At 32.5% G+C, this 18,156-nt stretch overlaps 2 long non-coding RNA genes across 2 annotated transcripts; both read left to right on the forward strand.

Moving 5' to 3' along the window:
- The first annotated feature begins 573 nt into the window (after nt 1–573).
- LOC136276636 (uncharacterized) lies at nt 574–2,393 on the forward strand. The gene is made up of 3 exons (XR_010715180.1): nt 574–781; nt 968–1,039; nt 1,959–2,393. It is a non-coding gene; the product is annotated as an uncharacterized lncRNA (long non-coding RNA).
- A 734-nt stretch (nt 2,394–3,127) lies between these two features.
- On the forward strand, nt 3,128–4,947 carry LOC136276634 (uncharacterized). The gene is made up of 3 exons (XR_010715176.1): nt 3,128–3,252; nt 3,628–3,863; nt 4,824–4,947. It is a non-coding gene; the product is annotated as an uncharacterized lncRNA (long non-coding RNA).
- The last annotated feature ends 13,209 nt before the right edge of the window (nt 4,948–18,156 follow it).

The raw sequence follows: 18,156 nt of genomic DNA on the forward strand, positions 1-18,156 counted from the left end.
GAAATATACATGTATATGATGTTTTTATTCAGATATCCTTTACAGTCTGATTTATGCTCAGTTCAATAAATCATTTAATCAAAAATATATCGCATTCACAAGTCTCAACTTATTATCTCCTACGATATTGGTTTCCCTTCATCTTCCGCTATGTTAACATTCGGAACTTTCAAAGTTCTTTCTAACAATATAATTATGTCACCTGTTATGTTTCGTAATGACCGTTTATGTATTAACATGACAGAAAAAACAGTAAATAAACTCAATTCGTAGTATTCCTTCATTATTATTTAGAGATTTGTTGATTTTAGTTATAATATAATTGTGTTTGTATTATCTTTGTTGGGTCTTATAGAATCGTGAAAAACCAACAACAACAATACTTCTAAAACACAACACTAGGCAGTTTTTACTGAGAGATGCACAATACACACGTCAAAGTTCACCAGCTCCTTCTGTTAACCAAGCCATGATAAAATGTATCATGTCATGTTTTTTTTAAACTAAGAACATGTCTATATCGCAGATAAAAGCAGTGACTTCACCAAAAAGCTTCTTGGATTTTCAATCATTGTCTCTAATACAACTGATCGTCGAGATGGTGTCGTCTGCTATCAAGATACACAATACACTGCATCCACGATACCCGATAAGGTGGAAATATTCTGTTCTGTGATTGGTCGATTCGTCTTCTATTATAACGAGAGACTCCCTGGCATACGTTATCCAAAGGATTACAGTAAATATGCATATGGCGATCTATGTGAGATTGAAGTTTCAGGTGAGTTTTATTTCATAACTATCGGAAAGCATTATAAAAAATAAAATTAAACAACTTCTTGTGTTTTGAAATAACCATCTATTTGCACATCCATTGCAGAAGAAACAATAATGCACTACATGTACATTAAGTTTATACTTGGTCTGTTCAAATAAATATTTTTTTGGTGAATATTATGTGTTTGAGGTTGTCCCGTTGCCGAATTTGGATACGAAAATGCAGATTGCACTATCCCGTGCCTTGCCATGTGTCATAAATGTAAGTATATCTTTAAAGTACCTCCAGTATTTATACATCGCAAATCATGGTTATATAATAACTTGATTATCTATAAGTGAACACGGCAGAGGAGAGAGAAGGGGAAGTTTCATCAGGCCTCATAAAAAAAAAACTTCATGTGTATTATATCTGTTTTATGTAATATACTAATATAAATTCTAAAAGGAAAAAAAAATAACCCCTTCTGACACTTTCTGATTATTACGTGAATATATAAATTATCCGTTCTATGAATAACGTGGGAATGTTAAATATGTATTTTAGATATTTCTGATTATAACTGCTGTGGTTTCATCAATATTCAAGGGTATCAATTTTCGTGGATAAAGTGAAAATCACAATTGCAAGGATACGTAAATTCGTGGCCAATGCCCCTATCAATACAAATTGTTAATAGAAAATGCATTTCAATGAACATTTAAATTCATGGATCAACTTAACGAAATCCACGAAAATTGGTATTCAACGAACATTGATGAAACCACAGTATTAAGAAAACACCCCGTCTTAATTTGGGCAACCTATTTAGGACTGCATTGTTCATTAATGAGATCCACATTGATCTGCTTTTACAAAACTTGTGATGTAGTTATGTTCAAAAAGTGTTTTACCTGAAAGTTGTCTATAAAAAATGCGATACATAACACAAAGTTAAGGGCAATGCATTTGCAGTAATCTTTCACGAAACCCTTTTTTACAAAACTCTTTTCACAATTTCTTGTGGTTTATAGATCTGTAAAACTCTAGCTATAGAAAATCCACACAACAGTCCTCGACCTATGCCAAGTTCAGATCGAGCGATAAAGCTGTCAACGGGAATATCTCCCTCTATTATAGCGACGGCCAGTCTACAGAATCAAATCACCTAATTCTAAACTTGTAGTTCTGGTGTTTTTAGATCTGGAGAACTTGAGCTATAGAAAACCTACATGGCAATCCTATACCTATGCTGAGTTCGGATCTAGCGATAAAGCTGTGGACGGGAGGAAATCCCGTCATTATAGGGACGGTCAGTGTACAATCACAAGCCAAACAGCGAGCAATACCTGGTGGGTCAATCTGGAGAAAAAGTACACGATCGCCTTCATAACCTTGTATTTAAGGACGGATAACTCTACATTTTGTACGTCCACTGTTATCCATAATATTATAGTGAACGCAAATTATGAATACGAAATACTAGTAAGCACAAAATACTGTAAACGCATTTTATTTTGCTGTGTATTCTCTTTGGCGCTATTGGCGGCATGTGGCTTCCGCTAAATCAAGTACATCGCTAAATGCCATCCATATATGTATAAGAATAGTCATATTCAGGAGTACGCTAATTCAAATCCACGCCAACTTTCCGCCAAATATCGTACAGGCCAATTATAATACGTTTACAGTATTGGTTTTTGAGAAAATTATGATATTTACTTTTTTTTAATAAAACTAATAATCTGGTAACATTTTCATATGTATTTCATTAACTGATCCTAACAATTCATCACAGAAGATTTCTTGTCTAGTTTTCAGAAGTATATTTGCAAAATATTACCTCGGGTTTGCTGTTTACGTTTCGAACACGACCAATAGAAATGATGGAGTGCTATGTTACAAAGATCATAGTTATTCAACACGTACGCTTCCTGATCGCGTTACCATTAGGTGTCTGCAGACTGCACAGTACGTCATCTACTACAATGAACGTCGACGTGGTGTGGTCTATGACTCTGATTATTCTCACAACGTGTTTGGAGATTTGTGTGAAGTTGAAGTTTACGGTATTTCCTTAAAATCTCTCTCTCTGTCTCTCCAAATTCAATTTTCTTGAGCATTCCTCAAATCATACTGAAGATTGCTCATACATTGCACAAAATAGTATAATTAGTTAAAATATGAAGAAAGAAAACATTTTTGTATTTTGTTTTATTACATTTGGATAGGTATAAGCTACGCTCAAGTTGATAATTCTTTACCTAATGAATATAAGATAAACTAAATAATCTTAATTTTTACGTTGAAGAGTGAATCCTATTGTATGCAAATCAAAATTGACATAGTATTTTTTAACTAAGGATGTCCAAGTCCTGTGGCTGAAGTACCGGAGTGTTCAAAGCCCTGCCCTTCCAACTGTGAGACATGTTATCCCAACACAGGGTTTTGTACGAAATGTAAACCTGGATTCGAGGGTTCGGCGTGTGATGTAGGTGAGTGCATATGTTTCTTATTCATTTATTTATGGCTTAAAATTATCCATTGGATAATGTGGATTTTGTTAATTTGACTGTATTTGTCTTAACGTAGTATTTTTGTTCGGCTATTAATATTTTTGGTTCATTTTTCTTTCTTTCTAACACATCCTCATAACTACGAATTAAATCTTATACAGTCCTTAAAACAGATCTAAGACAGCTAAAAGGTATCCTACACTGTTTTGAAATTCATGAAGTTTGATACATGGGTTAAACAAACGGTTTTAATTTATATGAAAGATAGTTTATTCATAGCTGATTTATTACTTTTTATCATATATTTTTTTCTAATATATTTATAAACGATTAACATAGAATAGTTCATTTCAGTTTGCGATGCTATAGGTAGAGCTGGGATAGCCAACGACGGTTTTTACAATGGTTCTTTCACTGATATGTTCACTTCTGAAGGACACACATTCTTACCGACGGAACACGGATTTGCACGTCTCTTCTTGACTCTATCGGGGAAGTCTTCGAACGTTGCAAAATTGTCCTTCACTATCCATAAGGCATCCAACGTATTTGTTGCATTCGTAAATAGCACTAACGAGTATATCGTAATGGTAAGTATTTGCATACAAATAAGTGTTGATAACCATCGTAATTTTTTTTAAGCAGTTCGAACTACTAAAACAAAACTGACCTTAAATATTTAGTTGTCTAAAGCTAGTTTTATAGTCCTTTTTTGTTCATATTGGAATAATACAAAGTCAGTGTATAACGTTCTGAGATATGCTATCTGGAAATAATATTTAGTATTTTTATATAGATTTTCTTTATTGTTTGTAACCCAGTAATACGAAAATCTATTGGAAATAGTAAAATCATAAATGTAATAATGTAGCAACAACAATGAATAATAACAAATGAACGCAACCCTTTTATTTTTCTCCCAAAACAAAGAATTTGAAACGCTGTATATGTCTTGTAACTTGATAAAATAAACGTTGATAGTTTTAAAGCCTTCAATCCTTTCAAGAGTCCGTTTGATGGCACAGGTGTATATAGTGTTGACCTCAAGTTGTTGACTTTGCACGGATTTTATATATAAAAAAAACAGTCTTCCTCTAACTGGAGAGTTACGTAAACCTTGTATAAACAGAACCATCTCTATCGCATAGCAGATAATTGGAAAAATAAAGCTTGGTGTTTGTAGAAAGCATGCGCGCTCTTGTTGGTGTCTGTTTACCGAATACTGTACATGTTTTAGGTTATTTATGTTCCGTGTAAATTTCGGCCTTATACATGTGTAAAGAGTTTCGCCTTGTATTGTATTCACACAGTTGTGTTTGAATCGAGATGATTTTAATTATTGAAATTCGACCGATCTCTATTTCGCCCGCTGACAACGAGGATGATAAGGGCAAAACATTTAGAAGATAAGGTTGGTGGGCGGATTTCCCCGTTTTACAAAAAACCTGCTTCGGGGGGGGGGGGGGTGGGGGGTGGTGGTTCCGGTCCGGTATACATTAAATAGCCATCAACTTCTTTTTTCGTAACAAACAAAGCGATTTTCTTTGCAGCATTTCGACCAATACACAAAAACGCAACACTGGGAAGTCAACGTGATAAACGAGTTCATGTCCAAAGTTCATGTAATCCGATTAACAGTCCAATTCAAAATTCCGTTCACCATCTCAAATCTGAGACTTCCGTTGCGGGCTTGCTTCAGGAATGACAGTGACGTTAGTAAAGTGGTAAATACAATTAGCAAACACATTAGTTTTAACGATAACTTTTACTGTTCATCTGTTATCATAGACATTTTGAGTTTAAGTGAAAAAAGGCTGAACGGCTTCTAGTTTAAAAACAGTAAATAAACAAACATTTCAATGAACCAAAAAAGTATGAAGGAATAGAAAAACAGCTGTTAAATATTAGAGACATATACTTAAAAAATGTGCAACAAAAATGAAAGAATAAAAAAGCTAATAAAAAAACGGAATTAAAAAATAGAAAGAAAATATAACCATTACCTGTTGTAATATGTTTGGTCCTCTACAAGTAATTATTTTTGTTGCAGGCATGGCGCAGACCTGGAACGTTCAAATATGTGCGAGAAATACACTAATAATATCATATTTTGTGCAGAAATGATTTATGTAAAGCAAACCAGGTAGAAAACTTTATTTTGTCTGATGGCTATTTTAGAAATTTAATTTATACTTGTAAAGCACATCTTTCTATTGTGGGACTGTATGATTCTAGTATATAGGACTTAATCTGTCAGTTATATTTTTTTACTTCATAGTAATTAAAAAAATATATACAATGTATTATTGACATTTGTTTTGGATAAAATATAGTCCAAGCTCTGTGGTTGCCAGTATAGTTAACAATCGGTTCGTCTGTTCGTTTTTACGTCTGAAATCAATTGTCTAGGACATACATTTTATCCCCTTTGCCCAATATTTTTTTTTACCTACAGAGTGACTTTGGGTAAAGGTTGTGCAATGACCTTGAACAATGTTCCCAGGTCTAAGTGTAGGCCACAGCAGAATCTTTCGAAAATCATAGTCCTGATAATTTGTTCTCTTCCCTTGGTAAACTATGGCTTATTCACAGTGTATATGGTCAAAGGGTGTACAGTTACCTTGAATGACGTCTCTAGGTCCAGAATCAAGGCCATATCAGAATCAGATCCCGCAACAACAACAAAATAGTAATAAAAATCAGGGACCTATTCACAAAGCCTCCCTACCGTTGCCGTACAGAGCAAAATGTGCCATATTTGCTTCACATATGTTGTGATCAAACATACGTATATCTCATGTTAATCATATGTGAATAATGCGGGATTTTTCAACATATTATAAACACGATTTTAAAATCATATTTTTAACACTTTTGTATAATCGCATGTATCCATACACACGTGAAACTTGTTATTTTTTTTCATATGTTACACGTATATATACATATGTTATTCATTTGTGCTGTTTCCAGTATGTATTTCATACATGTACTTTATTTTTATAAATGAGTTACGTTCGTGCCGAAAAACTTTGCAATTATATGTCTGTAAATAACTATAAACTTTATATTTAGTAAGGAATATATGTATAACTGAATTATATACATAACTGGAGTCATGTAATGTACCCTCTTAAAAAATTGGTTTGATAACTAATCCAGATATGATTCAGAATCTTTTACGTCACGTGAGCATAATATAGAGATGCGGGGCGAATAAGCTAAAGGTAACTATTGTTAAGCATTTGTTTTCATTTACTTGCATAACACAATTTTCACAGGATGAATGACCATCTTTAAGTCCTCCTTAAAGACAGCTTAAAGGTGTTTAAAGGTAGCTTAAAGACGATCTTTAAGCAACCTTTAAGCTATATGTGTTGCTTAAAGGTGGCTTAAAGAAAGCGTAAAGATGGCTTAAAGGCAGCCTAAAGACTATCTTTAAGCCACCTTTAAGCCACCTTTAAGGACAACTTATAGGTCCTTAATGTCCAAACTTCTTTAAGCCACCTTTAAGCTACCGTTAAGCCACCTTTAAGCCATTAAAACATTTTTAATTCAATATTGTGCTTAATTTACCAACAAAATGTATTAAATTATGAAAGGAAAGGTATTAAAACGGTTTTTGTTCTAGAAAATTAAATGAAAAACAAAACAAAGAAACCAACGCCCACGGCGAGAATTGAACCCGGGACCCTTTGTTTACTAGCATCACCAAACTTCCTCTGCTTCACGTCAACTTACATATTTAAGGGAGTTTTTATATCCTATATATCAGTTGATATTGAATCAATGTATTGAAAAGATTTTGACAAACCATTGACAAACCAATCAATTATATCTAATTTATAAATTACATGCATGCATGTATTTAGAATGAAATACGGAACTTGGTCTTCAGTGAACAAAAATGTATTATACCTAAATGGAAACCGTTAGGCTCACTAGTAGGCTTTCTTAATTAATAAATTTAAACCGAGTAGATATACGTTCATCTAATTTATAGTTATAATAATGTAAGAAAGAAAATAAAATCATTTTTTTTATTAAATGCATTGAAACTATTAGGGTATTTGTTCAATTTCCCGCAATTTCCGATTTTCATGATCGCGGCGCCGTTCCAGTATGTTTAAATATTTAATTGTATACATGATTTTTAAATTATCAATTCTATTACAAACAATATTACCAATTACCGGTGACGTATTTACTGCATGTGGCAATTGCAAATGATGTATACATATACTTGTACATACAATTGTATAATGTACAAGGCCGGGTATGTGACATATTTACCCTTATACATATATTTAGATAATTAACCCCTATTTATGATCACCGGTACATTAATTAATTAGCCTCAAGATTTTACTCTTACATACATGTATCGTTAATTTGTAGACGTAGCATTTTTGAAACCCAGAGCTAGGAAATAATACTTTGAAAATGAATTACAAATGTAAATTAACTTTTATTCACTAGACTTATCGTATACTCGTACATACTAAGATTCAACGCCTTTAGAAACCCTGACGTGCACCTGGGCACACGACACAACTGTTGTGTATATCTTGTATATTCTGTGTTAGTTCCAGGGGTTTTCTTAAGTTGGACAAACAATATATTCTATTTAGATATACACAAACTAACAAAACTATGTCTAGACAAACAAAGCAGTAATATCCTGCCCGATATAACAGAGGCAGTTGAGAGTCTTTTCATCTTTAAAATGAATCTAGCAGATCTAGAGTTAGACCTAGAAATAATGAAAATTGAAAAAAAAATACAAACCTTAAACCGATTATCAAATTAAATCATGCATTTTTGGTTCATTATCTTTTTTTTTTGTTTAATAACCGGATGAACTGAGAGAGAGAGAGAGAGAGAGAGAGAGAGATTTCTCCGATTAATTTATAATAGGAAACAAACATACTTTAATTAGTTTTATGCACAGATTAAGATAAGGAGGCTGCACTCACCCCTACAATAATTTTGAAACCCCCCAAAAATTATAAAGAATTTTATAACGACAATCTGTGTCCATCGGAGCGGTGTTAATGATAGCGATCTGTGATTAATGGAGCGACAATTAAAACCGCCTGAAACAACCCCCCCCCCCCTTGGAAATTATATCATCACTCGAATCACCCACTCCCGTCCCTATAAAAAAAAGATTTTGCATTTAATATATCTTTTTATTGTTCAGCTTGATCAAACTTGACTAAAAGGGAACCTAAAGATGGTTTAAAGACAACTTAAAGGGAGCGTAAATGCCACTTAAAGATGCTTAAAGGTGGCTTAAAGATGGCTTAAAGGTCACTTAAAGAAGTTTGGACATTAAGGACCTATAAGCTCAGCTTAAAGGTGACTTAAAGGTGGCTTAAATATTGTATATCCTTTAAGCCACCTTTACGCCACCTTTAAGGACTTGCTTAAAGATTGTTTTTCGCCCTGTGTTTATCATACAATTGTAGATGACAATAGAGTGAACATACCGTGTAAGTTAGGGTTGAAAGACGATAAACGATCGACGGACATTTGATGATATTAGATAATTCTTGACCAAAAAAAAAACAAAAAACAAAAAACAACAAAAAACAGCTGAACAAGTAAGGTAACAGTGGCCAAATAAAAGAATTTTTTTCTCAACTCCCACACATAGGGTTAGCAAACTAAATGCTAGTGTTGCTGTTCATGAAGCCATCTAATAACAAGCGAAAGCATGAGATGTGACACTGTACAACATGTATCCATTATCCTTTGTAAACCTTGAATTGATCAATAATTATAGTTATCGGGGTTATCTGGCTAATGGTAATTTTGGTGACATAACTTTTGATGGTCAATTAAATAAAGAAGAGTTGTTTCCATATATTTAATGATTAAAAAAACCTGTCTGGACAAAATTAGAGAGGAAGAGGGAAATGTGTTTCACCTTAAAGGTACAAATACCTAAATATTCTTTTTAAAAACATTAAATGCAAAATTAACAACAAGATGCATGTATACTGCAGTAGATTTTATATTAAGGACGATGGATCCTGCGATCAAAAGTATATAAGTTTTTTTCTAAAGTATTTAATTTTTTTTAACATCTACATACATATTTAAACCAAAACTAAAAACAAAATTTTGGGGTCTATCTGCTCCTTTCGGTGCTACGGTGTATTTGATATGACCTTTCTGCACTAAAAGTGCAAATTGCACGTAAATCGTTTTCCCTCTTTATTTTTTTTATCGAAATGAACCATGGTATCAAATACAAATTTACATTATTTAGAATTAATAAAATTAAAATTATCATAATGAAAAAGTTTGCAATTTCTTCATCTTATTGATATTTTGACCTTTTTGCACTGAAAAAATACTATTTGTATTCATAAACGATTCAACATGCAATTAAATAATTTAAAAGTCTCAAACTTTCTCTAAAATTATGACAGACTTGTCAAAAGAAAGTTAAATGTTCAGAAAATAAAACCAAAAGTATGTGTCTATCATGTAAATTTTGAGATATGGCATGAAATAAGCTAATTTAAGGGGAAATTGGAGTAGATTTTATCTTTACTTTTATGAAATATCACTTAAACATGCCAATATATGTCGATAGAAATATTGTTGAAATATGTTTTTTTGAAACAACACGAAGATATCCCAATGCATAAACTATCTGAAAATTTGGTCTGCACGAAAAATAAGAAAGCTAAAGTTACGGTACTCTAAAACAACTGAGTTATGAAAAATGATCATTTTCTTCTTAAAACCCTTCCGCCACAAAATATAGTACCTTACTACACTCTCTAAATATGAAATTTTTCCTTCACTATTTTATTCAATATAGTTTTTTGGCATTGTAGAAAAGGAATTTACAAGTAGAATTCATATATGACAGAGAATTTCCAGACTAAAAAAATGGCTACCAAAATCAGAGGATCAAACGTCTTTAAAACGACACAATGTCATTTTAATTTCTATTATGTTTCAGTTAACTTGTTTGCTTTCAAAGTTGACTGTAGTGTGACGGTCCACTAAGCTGATCCAGTTCTTGGTATACATTGCCGTCGTCCGCTGTACGATACATGTATATCCCGGACGTCGGAATGAATTTTGTGTCTCTTTTCAATCGGTCTTGTATTACATCCTGTCTCCTGCATGCGTTGTTTTTTAAAATCCTGAAACGTTCAAATATAAATGTTTAGCATTTGCCAGCGGTTTATTGTATTTCCTATAGTTCTATTACGTGTACCTAATATTTCATAGTGAAATTCTAAATGTTATTATTTTTTTCAGTTTGCTTTTTCTCAAATATTGGACTTTTGGTGTTCACCGCTTAAAATGGGCTTCATACAAGAAAGTTACTAAATATTTATTAGAATCAAATTAATTGGTTCAACTTGCTTTTGTCAAACTGAAGTTAAACTGCATTTAAAACTTTGGAACCATTAAATTTCGTGGGGGCCAATTTTTGCGGATTGCTTTTTTACAGGTTCGTGGAAACGTAATTTCGTGTATTCTTTTAAACCTGCAAAGGAAATATGACTTTATTACCCTTATTCATTAATTCGTGGAGGCTGTTAATTCGTGGATAAGAGTACCCACGGATTCCGTTAAAATTGAGCCACCACGAAATCTAATGATTCCACAGAAATAGGGACAAAACAATGCTGATAAAGCCAAAGGTATAGTTGTATAGTCTTTGTTTTTCCATTTTCTTTTTGATTTAAGGATTGGTGTTTTGTTCTGATTGTTTTGGGGTTTTTTTTTGCAATAGGACAAGTCTTATAATTAAGTAATTATTTAATTCACTCTTTAACAACTCGTACATGTATATAATCTTAGGTTTTGAATGTTTCAGTCCTTCAGATTACTGTCAACGTTTTGGGATTTAAAATATATACATGTTATTGTTCACTCGATTAAAGCAGAACGGTATCATCATTAAATTGGGTTGGCTTTTTTTCTTTTGTTATCAAATTTCAGGGTATGATGCTAGCACATAAGCCTTCCTTTGGCAAGATACTATTTTAAAGCGTGTCTGTTTCTGAGAATATAATTTAAAGCAATACAATACATAATTCTTAGAAAACGAATTCAAATACCATGTAATTGTACAGATGTTGATGACGAGACTTGTGCAAAGAACTGGCAGCATAACATACAAAATGGACGCTGTGTTGTTTGATTTCTGCGACAGATTAACTGTTAAATGAAATAATATTTTAACATCATAACACAAAAGACTTGGTTTACTTACTACAAAATTAAACATTTTTTTAGTGCTTCTGTTTTTTAAGTTGACAAAACAATTGTATCATATATCGTGCATCTTGTATCATATCCTTCGAAACAGCTCTATCTTATCATATTCTACCCCATACCATCTATTTTAAGGAACAATAGTTAATAAATACAAAAGTTAAGTAAATAAGAAAATAATACAAGCGTTACTTATGTAGAGATAAAATATCTAACTCATACATTGATCATCCGCGGGGATGCCTGTCGCTGTTATGGTGGAGGAGTTGGTGTTAACCGGAAGGGGAAAGGTGGTGGCGACAGGCTGTCCTCTGTAATATCTTGTGGTGGTGGTGCCCAGGGTAGGTACACCTGAATACACCCTATCTCCACCGGTTGCGGTGATGGCTGTCGATGTGGCTGTGGTGGTGTCTTTTGACGCGGCATTTGTTTCACCGCTGTTATATCCTTGATGTGAAAAAAATACACATTAAAAATACTTTGCTTTAATATTTACACTATGAGTGGAATTCATTTTAGAATATATCCTGTATGAAAATCCAAATGCAAGTGTCATATACTTGGCAGAGTGTTGAAAAGTTAAGGTGCGAGTGTTATATAGATATCTGACTCCAAAGGCGCCATCTTGATGAAATTCAGATAGTAAATCGGTTTACAAAAATAGACATGCATTTTGATAACGAAAAAAAAGTATTTTCCATTATATGTCAACTCTCTTACTGTGGAACACTAAAATTCATGGAGGCCAATTTTCGTGGATTGCTTAAATCTTACATGTTCGTGGGGACGTAAGTTCGTGTATTTTCGTATACATGCAAGAAGAATCGAATATGACTTTATAGCTCTAGTTTATTAATTCGTGGGGATGTTAATTCGTGGATGAGAGGTACCAACAAATTCCACGAAAATTGAGCCACCACGAAATCTAATGGTTCCACAGTATTTAGGTCGTAAATCAAACTAGCCGGCTGGCATTGCAATTGACAGTTAACTGTCGTCTGCAATTAGATATTTTTAGGGGGAAATCCTGTGTTTGATATATCTAACACTCTTTGCAATCTATCTGCAAAAAATATTTTTTTCTATCTAACCCCCATTTAAATATTAAATGTCCGATTTTGAAGTATATCGATACTGTAGAGTAACCATTGTTAACGGTCTGATGTTAAGAAACTCTCTAATAGGTAAAGTTTTAGAATGCTTGAACAAAGAAATGGCATCACAGCAGTTTTTTAACTAAGGTTCACACGGTATGTATATTATGCTTTGGGATTTCTGGGACTGTCAATTGGTCTAGAACTGAAATATATAACATACCGTCCGTCATGTCATTGATAAATAATCATGAAATACGATGAAAAATTATATTTGAAATCATAATATTTTGTTAGTAAATTAGAACGAAAACTAAGTCATTTGGTTTCAGTAGGAGGTATCATTGTATGGAAGTTTGCACATGCATATGTTAAAAAAGGTTTTTAATATCTGATACGGATAAAGACTATGGAAAAACTATTAATTTGTAAAATAAACATGAATAATGGTTCATTAAAAACACCAAGCACGTTTTCAAACTCATTTATAAATTATTTTCTAATGATTTTTGAAATTCCTGAACAAAACTATATCAAATCTAAAAATAATCTCTTGTTTCAAATCTTTCTGATGTTATCTATTATCACATAATTTTTTTTAAAATTTGTATTACCATACACATCTATTTCACAGATTTCTAAGATAGCCCCCCTAGTTGGGTTATCTTCAGGTGCGTCATACATGGTCTTCACAATGACGTGTCTAGCTGTGTGCTTACACGGTATGTCTATTACGTTTGGAGGTACTGCTGGGTATGTGGTATTGTCAGTGTAACATCGAGTTCTATGAGCTTTTTTTGTTTGTGTTGCTGACGTGTTTGATACATCTAGGTAAAACTGTCTGAATCGATAGGGCTTCCAAAAACCTATGGAATATGATGTGAAAATAAAGTAAAATATACATTTATAATAACCATTAATATATAACAATAAAAATAATGATCAAAAGAAAAACAACAACAACAAAAACCTAAATTATATTTTTTGTTTACATTCATCTATCATGAGTCTCCTTTAGTGACATATTCTTAAAGAACAGTTCTTATTAGGGTGATGCATATGGTAGGCAATGCTTGTCCCCAACCAACCATTAAATTGAATTTCATAAATTGAAAGATATGCAATTTTTATCGGTGTTATCTTTCATCAATTCTGATTTGAAAATGTCTAAACTTCGCATTTAAAGTTACTGGTACAAACAACAGAGACTTGGGTTTTTAATTTATTCTGGAAGGGAACTACCATCTTCTCCCAAACATTAATCATAATTGTGCCTATTTATAAAGTAACACGACGCTTTTACGAATATTGTCAGCATATTTAAAATTAACTAAAAAAAATGTTTAAAATGAAAAAAATATGTTATACCACTGATTTAGGTGTCTAATTATTTCAATAAAACGCGTATCTGCTTTACTAATATTGAACACTTTCACAATCAATTTCCGTATAAAATACTTGTAGGTTTATATGAACCACAAAGAACTTTAAAATTTCAGATTGAATAAAAAAATACATACCTTCGTTTCTATAACATTTCGATAGGGAAAAATTAAAATGTCCGCTTTAACATAAATTAAACGCAGAAATTATTTTTTTTTTCAAATGATAACGAAAATGAGGCATCATATCTTTTAATTTTATTTCCTGCAGGCAACCACTGCTGTAAATAAAAAAACAACTCATCTCCGACTATTTATGTTATCGCTTTGTACATAATAACATCTCCTACCTGGTAGTAATTAATAAAACAAATACAATATTTAATAAATATCGCTAAACTAAAACAAAACCGGATGCATATTGGAAACTAAATATATGTAATTAAAATGTCCTAACATAATATTTTTTTCTGATATGATTATATTATTTAAATCTCTGACATTTAGACCAAAAGGATAGAAAACAATACTAAACAATTGATTATGTATAATATTTAGATTTCATATTTACAAATGATAGTCTTTAGGTTATTTTCTATGTGATATATTTTCCTTTTTTTTTTTTTTTTTGCTTTAGTAATGAACGGCAGACAAAAGACAATCTTACTTGAGCCTTAGGCGATATCATTGTTCACTAGCATTAAAGGAATAAAAGCAATAAGGGCATCCTCATTGAAATAATAATATGATATATGCATTGACCTATTATTCCTTTCCATCTTACTTGGTATTTGTTGTTCTTATTTTAAAAGTATCTAGAAGACGTGCATGTAATTTAGAGTGTGATTCATAGTTTTCTTTTATCTTGTGTGATATTTTGATAATATACCCGATATATTCATATACACGTTTATTCACTCATATATCTTTTTTTTTTTTTTACAAAATATTCTCAAAGAATAAACTTTAGTATACAAGTATTGTCACACTTTTAGATATTACAATGTATTAAACATTACCTCTATGTTAGGCTATCAACCGGTTCATAAATCCATGAACCTGTTGATAAGGTGGGAAAAATTGACATGTATTCCCGCGATAAAATTTGTTTTTACTGCCTGGTGTCAACATAACCAAATTTTTGACCAGTTAAAAAATCAGTCATTAGTATCTTAATGTTAAGTAATGTATTTTATACTTTACCGAAACAATAAACATGAAGTTGGAAACCAAAGACGACAATCCAAATAGAATAATACATTTCGAATCAATGTTTTAATGGACATTTACCTATGTCAATTAAATAATTAGGAAATATTGAGGAAGTTAGCATTTATTGTCGAGAGGCTTGCTTCGCTCTCCTGGGCAACAATATTTTGACACAGATCAATCATTGAACCTCATTCATTATTCATGCAGATTTATATAAATCAAACCTTTTACATGTGTTAACATTTGCGTTCTCAGTAATTTTACTTATAAAAATTATTTCCTACAATAACCAATCACCACTAAACGGGAGTTCAATGTCCCTCATTAAACAGAAACATCGCAAACACATCATTCTTGTGTAAATAGAATGTGTTTGAATATGTTGAATAACTTGACAAGACAACGGCGTATCTGATACTCGAATTTTGTTAATGATATTGCGTTTATATTAACAAGCATAAAACAAAAAAAACTGTTGAATAGTTTTGAAAGCTGGATATAAATGCATTGTTATAGAGTTAGATTTGTGTGTTACAGAACATGAAAAGAGAACAATCACCCAAATAAAGTTCAAAATCAAGGACCCATAATTCTGACCTACTTATTACAGCTAACGACATTTCACTTCCTGATCACACTCCATATGAATAAGAGTTGTAAAACATTGAATACTATTGATCTGTTTTTAAATTGCGTTTGCCACATTGTTTTATTTCCCTTCGTTGTAGTGTTTATATTTGTTTTTGTGGATAAAACTATTTAAAACATGCCAAACGACTATTTTGATGTTTTTTGCAAGAGTGCAAGAGAGAGAGAGAGAGAGAGAGAGAGAGAGAGAGAGAGAGAGAGAGAGAGAGTAATCAAACTACAGCAGGAATTCTATCGACAAACGATACATTTTGAATAATGTCAATAACAATAGTTCTGCAGATCGTAAACCAGGGGTTTTAATAATGGTTTCATGTATAGGGTGGACACTGCTACAATATTGTTTCGCTGACGGGACGCATAAGGGGGGGGGGGGGGGGGATTGGTGTTTGTCAAAATTTCGGATAATATTACCCAATCATCGCCCCACCTGCACGATGCTAAGTGTCTCTCTCCTAAAATTGCTGTGTTTATTGAAATCGAGTTTTTAAACTCTATAGGATGGACGACCTTGGGAGTTGTTTTCTTTAAATATGGTACAATGTAAAAGTGTTATGTTACCGGGTTTTAAAAATGTGAAGTAATGCATTTTGAAATTACTAGTGTACAACTGTTTTTGGTACGCTCCCCAACATAAACAAAAGACCTAGACCCCTGCCCAAGAGAATTTAATTCCACAGTTTGAGTAGAGGACATAACATCAAATGCATTTAGTTACCCCCCCCCCCTTAGATTCTAAAAGTATAGAAGAAAATATCATTACATTTTATTTATTTGCCTTCATGTATATGGCAACAACCCTATGGCCTAAGCACATGACTTTGGGGCCTCCAAATTTACAATGACGGTAGAGGGCTTGAACCCCTGAACAACGGGCCATGAATGTTACAAATTCCGTAGAAATCTTCATGATCTTTATATATCTGCTACCGTCGAAATGAAAAAAAAAGACTTTTGAGAGATGCAAAAGTTTTACTCTATGACCATATCTGGCCCGTCATAGGGCTTTAACCCCTGAACCTTGGTCAATAAAAACAGTTTATGTTGTAAAGTTGTTTTTTTCATTGTGTTTACATTTGCTCATATTTACCCAAATTATCTTGTATTATAGAGCATGTCACGTTACATCCCAGTACTTGGAAACTTTTTGGACAGCTAAAGGGTAACCTATTAGACAAACTGCAGAAAGAAATAGTTTAAATGGACTAGGTTTAACATAAATAACGCCACAAATATATTCAAACACCGTTTAAATGAAAAAAGGACGCCTGGATATTCTAAATACATTGTAGCATTGTTTGCCTGCAAATGTTCCACATTGCGCTCTACTTTTAAAAATGCAACCCATTTGTAAACGCTGCGTTTCCTAAAAACTGCAATATGGATTGTCTGTTAAATAATTTGATATACAGCATAGTACACATCGTGTGCAGTAATTGTAGACACTGCAGTGTTGTGACCCATAATGTAAAATCATTGAACAAACATGAAATCTTTTAATGTAAATAAAACTCTTTTATGTATAATGCTTTGAGAATCAGATAGGCTGGAAATAACTTCCTGTTTCAAAATGCAAACTGTGTTATGGACGTTCTTTGCCCTGGTTTGGACTTGTGTTTATTGTTACGGTAGGTGTGTTTCTTTAGAATTTCATTCTTAATTTGTCATATACACAAACGGTGTTATGCGTTTTGGTTAAATTGTAATTTTAAGTCTGAACACGACTCGTAAAAGGCTGTTTGCTATGGTATATGTTGTCCCATCTCCGTGCTCAGAAGGTTATTATTCGTTCCATTACTTTGCCTACTATTTTTGATCCGGTTAGACGCATTGTATACATACGTTGTATCTGCATGCATTGTTATACATGTTTACACTGTGTTTTACGGAAATTAAGTTGAATGAAATATGCTTGTACGTATGAACTTTCGTTATCCAAGATAATTATTACAAAGGCCAACATGGGACGTCAGTGCGGTAACATTGTACACTTAATATTAAAATTTTACAAAAATAAACCATTTAATATAGTTATTTCTTTTTTTAAAAATTGAATTCATGTGCAATGCTTTCATCCTAACATCGTTTGATTTAACAGGTTTTACGTGCTGTTTATTTGGACGTTACATAAAATATTCCTTTTAAGTGTCTCGATACCCCCGTGCCGTTGTGCATGTGCTAGTATAATTAATAGATCAAATACCATAAGAAAACATCTAATTATCTAACTGTCTGTAATTCCAACCCCTTTTATTTTCCAAATACAAATGTAGCGTCTGCTTCAAGGGTCAACT

Source organism: Magallana gigas, chromosome 1 (assembly GCF_963853765.1).
Source record: "Magallana gigas chromosome 1, xbMagGiga1.1, whole genome shotgun sequence".
Classification (NCBI taxonomy): domain Eukaryota; kingdom Metazoa; phylum Mollusca; class Bivalvia; order Ostreida; family Ostreidae; genus Magallana; species Magallana gigas.